This window comes from Sylvia atricapilla, chromosome W (assembly GCF_009819655.1).
Source record: "Sylvia atricapilla isolate bSylAtr1 chromosome W, bSylAtr1.pri, whole genome shotgun sequence".
NCBI lineage: Eukaryota > Metazoa > Chordata > Aves > Passeriformes > Sylviidae > Sylvia > Sylvia atricapilla.
Genome location: NC_089173.1, coordinates 3,584,852 through 3,591,987, shown reverse-complemented (window position 1 = coordinate 3,591,987; position 7,136 = coordinate 3,584,852). Strand labels below are relative to the sequence as shown.

Here is a 7,136-nt window from a genome sequence, read left to right as displayed (position 1 = left end):
TCATGTTTTGCCGTAATGGGGGTGTGTCAACAACTGAAAACAGACAATGGGCCGGCGTACGTTAGTAAAAAGGTCGAGGCATTTCTGACACAATGGGGAATTAAACATGTTACAGGAATACCCCATAATCCACAAGGTCAAGCCATTGTGGAGCGAACACATGGCACCCTAAAAACATACTTGGATAAGTTTAAGGATGTGAGGGATGTTCAGCAGCGACTAGCAAAGGCCTTGTTCGTAATGAACCATTTGTGCATCTTTGGGTCAGCAACCACACCTGCTGCTATCACCCATACTCTGGAAGAAAGGGAGGACAGTGGCGTACTAAGGAACACAGGTATTTGGGTGAAATACAAGTGCCCCAGGCTAGGAGAATGGAAAGGCCCTGTTCAAGTACTATATTGGGGAAGAGGGTATCTCTGTGTTTCTACCCCTACAGGACCAGAGTGGATACCGGCTCGGAGCGCGAGACCGGCGCAGCGGCCTCAAACTGGAGCCGACTTATATCAGGAATCCTCAACTGAGACTGGGTCTGCTACTCAGAGTTATGGTGGCCATCACTTCTAAGGCCATTTCAGACCTGCTGATCGATGTGGATTCAGTGCGGCATGCGTCCCTCCAAAACAGAGCAGCTATCGACTTCCTGCTGCTGGCTCAAGGACATGGATGCGAAGAGTTTGAAGGGATGTGCTGCATGAACTTGTCTGATCACTCAGTCTCTATCCATGCTCAGCTTTCTAAGTTGCAAGAACTAACCACACATCTACAGAAATCCACAGGCTTTGGACTTGATGATTGGTTGAAAGGACTCGGTTTTGGCCCTTGGGTAACTTCATTGCTGCAACATGGAATAATCTTGCTAATTGTTATTGTAGCTACCTTATTGCTTTTGCCATGTCTTATAAAATGCTTGCAACGCATGCTTATGAACATGATTGATGGTGGTGGGAAACAGCTTTTGTTAGCACAAAAAGAAAACGGGGGAAATGTGGGAAGCCTGCCTGAGATATGGCTGCGTGAGAAAGGACATAGCAGCCATATTCAGCTAGTCTCTGTGTGAGAAACTAGGCGTACGTGACTGAAGCAGGGCCAACAGTGCCCTTGAAACACAGGTGCAGAGATAACAGCTGGGTTGTTGAGAATAGTTGGTATGCAGTAAAGAAAATTAACGAGATGGGAACTTGGAATCGCAAGGCTAGTAATAGAAAACAAAGCATTAGTGTTAGACCCAATCCTGAGCTTAGATTTTGCAATATGCATGAGCTAATTATTGTGTGTATAAAAAACGGCTGGTTGAACAATAAAGGCGAGACTTTGTTGACCATGACAGCATGAGACATGTCTCCCATCTTTTCCAATAGGCAATGGCACAGATGAGAGCCTCTGGGTAAGAATCAAGGGGCAAACAAATAATGTGGATATCATTGTGGGAGTCTACTATAGGCCTCCAAGCCAGGATGATGACGCCAATGAATTATTCTTTTAGGAACTATGAGACACATCTAAATCAACTGTCCTTGTCATTATGGAAGACTTCAATTTGCCAGAAATTAACTGGGAGCATCACATAGTTGGAACAACCCTGGCCAGAAGATTCCTAAAACACCTACATATCAACTTTATGGAACTGGGAAAGATGCCCCTCTTGATCTACTACTTGAGTCCTGGGATGACTGTATGGTCTGGTATCCCCACCGTCTGGTTTTTTTTGCCCAGAAATGGGTCCTGTAGCTCTAAGTTAGGCCCAGAGAGACAGAGAGGGTGAAGGGGGGGAGAAGCAGCACGCAGTTTGTCTGCAGAAGCTTCACTTTACTCCCCCAGAATTCTTCTCTCATGGACTGTGCTGCCTAGCAGGGACAGCAGGAGAGAGGTCTCCTTTGCTTTTAGTTAGTTTTTTCTACTTAACAGAGGCAGAGAAGTTTCCTGGACTGTGGCTTCTTTTTCTTGGAACTGTTCAGATCTGCTCCAGGCTGAAAACCCAGAAAAACACTGGGAGCTCATGGCTGTGGCCCACTGGGCCCGGGTTGCTGCATTCCAGTGCTGGAGGGACTGAGAGAGACTGAGTGAGACCAAGACATCCACAGAAAGACTCTCTCTGAACCACAGAATAACTCTGAATTTGCCATCTCTTCAGAACAACGAGAGATTCCATTGTTTAATATTATTAATTGTTTCATGTTTGTGAGTACTTTGTTTGTTATATAAACAGTTTTTTCCACTTTTCTCCAAGGAGATTATCTCCCAAACCAGTTGGAGGAGAGGCTGCTTGATTTTGCTTTCTAGAGGAGACCCCTTTGGAAATTTCCTCCATAAATTTGCCCTAAACTAAGACAGGCTGTAACAGTGTTACCTTCTCCCGGCTATGGTGTGCTGTTAAGTGAAAACCTTTGTGTGTATTTGGGGAATGCTTGGTTCCAGCATTGAAATAAAGTGTGACCCTCCCCTGAAGGTTGTCTGCCAAGAATTAGTAAGCCATAGCAATGGATATCATTGTTCAGCAAGGAAAGCAGGGCAAGGATCTGTCTGCCCCCCACTTGAATTTCTAGAAACTTTCAAAGCTAAACCCTCTGTGCCTGGTTTGGAGTGGGCAACAGAACACTGGCACAGCGTGCAAAGTCTGATAGATTGTATCACAGCTTTGCAATTAAAAGCAAAATTTAAGCCAAAGAAAGGTAAGGCCGTGGTTTGTGCAGTATTAGGGGCAGCGCTTGCTTTAGCTGTGTGAGAAAGAGTATCCCACAGCCATTGGGAGATGGCTGTAATTAGATCTCTGCAGGCATTGGTTCAGTCTCTGCAAGCCCAAGTAGCAGATTTAGAAGGACAGTTAGAAAAGAAATCAGAACAGTAGTTTGATACAAGTGATGCAAAAATGAGCTAGTCCAGGAGCCCAGAGCACTGGCTACTGCTGGGGCACAGCCGAGTGATGTCACAGGCAGAGCAGTCACTCTCACAGAACCCAGAAGGGAGCTGAGAGGCTCACAGAACCAGGCTGACAGCACGGTCTTGTCTCCACCTGCTAATGAAAACTGAGTTTTTATATGAAAACAACCAAGATCAGGACCCTGTGATTACAGCCAAAGAGGTGCCTTTTACTGCTACTGAATTAGCCAAATTAAAAAAATATTTCAGCTGTCATCCTTGAGAATCTGAAACAGAGTTTGTTTGGAGAGTTTCTTTAACTGGGGGGGACCAAATCCTTCTTAGTGAAAAGGAAGCTGAGGGTTACTAGAGTCCTGGAGTTTTCCTTACTACTGGGGAGCACCGAGCCCAGTGGTCCCTAATCAAGAGAGCAGCCTTCTGGGCTGGAAGTTTAAACCCTTTAGCAAGAGGTGACCCTCTAGCTATAGAAAGCACCACAGACAAGTTAGTAGAAAGTGTCCAGAAGGTGGCATGCATTCAGATGATGTATGAACATAAGCTAACCCCTTTAAAAGAGTCACTCATGACGTTAAAAGTAGATGCTGACCGAATGACCCTGTGTCTTGGTTTAGATAGACAGGTATCTGCCAGGGAAGATTGGAATTTCCCTTGGAATGTAAGCCCCCCTCCTCCCTTTTTTCAAATTATTATAAATTTGCAGTTAAAAGGCTGTCAGGCAAAGATTTGGGAATAGGTATAGCAGTTTTTTACTAGGGATATTAAAAATACAAATGTTGTAGTACAGAAGAATAAGCAAGCAAACAAGAAATCCTAGAAAACTCTGAAAGAGTCAGAAATACAACCTGACTCCCTGTTGGTCAGGGTGTTGGAAACAGTCCAAAAAGTAAGCCCTCCTGGAGTGGCAGATGTGGTCCTGTTGGAAGCAGAGACGGTCCTGTGGAGCCAAGGGTTCAGAGATGGGTCCCGTCTTCCTTTGGGAGTCCTGTGGGAACACTGGAATGACTGATGACACTTTTTCCCTCCTTTTATCTAGAAGAAGATGGTTTGGCTCCTCCTTCCTGGGTAGAGCATCTTACAATAGTATGATGTAATGTGTCATGTCATTGGTGAGCTTTAAGGGTCCATTAACAGAAGATATTCCCATGGGGGTAGTGGAAGAATGAATAGAGATAAGCAACATTACACCATCTGATAAGCAACACTGCTCCACCCGGTTTTTAACAGCTGGCTTCTTATCAAAGAAGGCAGTTACCCCCTCCCTAACAGATAAAGAAAAAATCTCCCCAACTGGGTTTCAGCCACCTCTTTGTTTAAGTATCTAACACTTGGTGTCCTTGGTAACTTATGGGGAAAAAATTCTTTAGAGTGAAAAAGGGACAAACCTAACCCCCAACACCCTGTTAAAAGGATGCCCTGATTCTCTAAAACCAATGGCAATACAATTACAAGGGAAAATACAGGCCTTGCCCCCACTTCAGAGAGTTGCTCGTCTCCCACAGGAGATACCACTGTCCAGGGAGGCAAGGTATGGACCTGGGGGGAGGTAGCTCAGGAATTGATTAATTTTGGATGGAAGTATGGTCCAGTAAAGCCAGTAGCAAGCAAGTCAGAGACTCATGGGGTGAGACATGCACGTCTTAGTCCAAAAACATCACTCAGGATTCCCCTGCACCCCAATCAGAATGGGCTACACTGTCTACTCACAAGACAGGCACTTTGGTCACAGGGTTGGCAGAAGGGAATCCCAAAGAGCCTAATGGGTGGTTTCCCCATGGATAAACTAGAACAGGTAGTGCTAGAATGGCCAGACAAAACATCTGAGAACAGGGGCATGGGGAAATACAGTATAAGCAGGAACACATCGCCGTTAATTGATCTAGGTGGGGGAGGTGTGCTAAACAAACCTGAGCAAGGAAACTAAAAGCTCCACTTTCCCCGAGCGAGTGGAAAAGCGGAGGCTGAATTTATGTTAAACAGCTTACTGATAACATACATGGAGATATTTTACTGATGGCAGCGGCTGGACCTAAAAAACAATTACTGACATTTTAGTGGACAGGGGCTCAGATATCAGCCCTGATTAAAAAAGATGCCACCACTTGCGGAGTTGTCCCAACTGTTATGGTTTGAAAACAAACCAGGTGAGAGGCGCAAAGTCAGAAATAAAATTTAATGAGAAGAAAAGGAATAAAATAAAATAAAAATAAAATAAATGCAACAATACAAAAAGAAAAAAAAAAAAAACAAACACTGACAGAGTCAGAATACAACCTGATCAGGGTGATGGAAGCAGTCCAGACGAGGTGATCTTCCTGAAGCAGTGATCTTGTAGAAAGGTCTGGTAGCTCCAGACCTCTGAGAATCCAGTAAGTGACAGCTGCTTCTACTGTCCCAAATCCCAGCTTATATGCAGGTGAGAATGCTTGGCTCCTCCCCATGGGCGGAGCATCTCACAATGGGATGATGAGTCATACAGGAGGTCCTTGATGGCCCATTAGAGAGAGATAACTCCCGGAGGGAGTTATCTATGAGTCATGCACTAGGCATTGATGGGCCATTAACTGAAGATGGTGATAGAATACATCCTAAACTACAACCCAGGACACCAACCAAACAACCCTTGCTTGCAATAAATGCATTAGGCATGTCACAACCAGTAGCTACTGCTGCAATTAGTCTTATATTTCCAGATGAGTAAAGCAACATAAATATGAACATGGCAATAGAGGACTTCCCTTTGGGCTTTCTGGGATTGGATGTTTTGAAGGGGAGATCTTGGCATGACAATCTCAACTGACAGTGGTCCTTTGGAACCATCAACCACCAAATAAGACTGTTGCAGACAGCCCCAAACCTTCCCCCTTCAAAACCAACAAATGTCAAACCCTACCCACTGCCCTTGAGGGCCTGGGAGGGAATTGCCCTAGTCCTAGAGTGTGAGTGACCGTGACACGGACTCAGACTGGCAGGTAATCTGAATTGTTTATTAAAAGAAATGAGCTGGTTTTATACACTTTTTCAAGGCACAGTATTTCCTTACATGGCAATTCTCACTATGTGATCTGTCCCATGTTGCCATGTCAGCAACATGTGTTGTAAATGTCCTTCTATGCTGTTAACTTGACTGTCAGCTTCTGGTAGGCTCCTCTCCTGTAAGGGTCTCCTGCATGACACCTCCTCCCTCCAGGATATGGCAGAGACAAATGTCTCTGTGCTACCATGTGCTTCTTTGTGCTACCATGTGCTTCTTTGTGCTACCATGTGCTTTTTTGTGCTGCCATGTGCTTCTGCAGGTGCGTAGCACAGCCCACAGTTCAACTTCATGCTATCTCTTCCTACAATTCTCTCTTTTTTGTTTTATACAAACAAGAATCATGAAACAAAACACTTCTAACATTAGAAGGTTTGGCTTACTGCTCGAACCAGACAAGCTCTATTCCTCACAAAAGTAGTATCTTTCTTATGAACAGGGGGATAAATGAAAACACCAGTAACTGGTAACCACACATCTTTCCCATGAATGGAGACAGTGATTAAACAGATAAAACCTTGAGAAACATCTTAAATTGTCTAAAATCTTTACCATTACCCAGAGTCTGCAATTGCTGGGGAGTCCCATTTCACAGTGAAGACTTGGAGAGCCTTTCCCAGGAAAGACTTCCAAGTTTACTTCTGTCCTGATTTAGGGCAAATTTGGGAGGAAACTTCCAAAGGGATTCTTTTAGAAAGCAGATTTAAGCGACCTCTCTCCTAACTGGTTTGGGAAAAGATTTTTTTGGAGAAAAGTGGAAAAAACCTGTTTATTTAACAAGCAAAGTATTCACAAGTGTTGGGGTGGGCGGAGCCCCAGCTGCTTTGCCCTGGAGGGAGCCGAGCTGAGGAGTTAAGAAAGAATTTCGCAACTTCACCCAGAGCCCCTAAGACAAAAGACAAACTTTCTAGCCACGGCGACCTGTCCGGAGACCCACAAGCCCCCTCGGGATCTTATGTAGATCTGTTACAACTGATTGGTTTTGTACTCTTTTCCTCCCATCCTGGTGTTCCATAAAAACCCCTGGGTTTCCTCCGGTTGGCAGAGGTACCTCATCCCTGGACCACTTTTGCTGGTACCTTTGCAATAGTTACCACCTGCGGAAATTCCATACGAGACCTCTCTCTCTCTCATCACGGCCGGCTAAAAGAGGGGCAAACTCACAAGGGCAGGAGCTGAAATCACTGAGCTGAAATCACTGAGCTGAAATCACTGCTCTGCCCTC

General features: G+C 44.9%; 1 pseudogene; it reads left to right on the top strand.

Annotated features, from left to right (window-relative positions):
* Nucleotides 1–3,019: 3,019 nt before the first annotated feature.
* On the top strand, nucleotides 3,020–4,778 carry LOC136373392 (uncharacterized; annotated as a pseudogene).
* The last annotated feature ends 2,358 nt before the right edge of the window (nucleotides 4,779–7,136 follow it).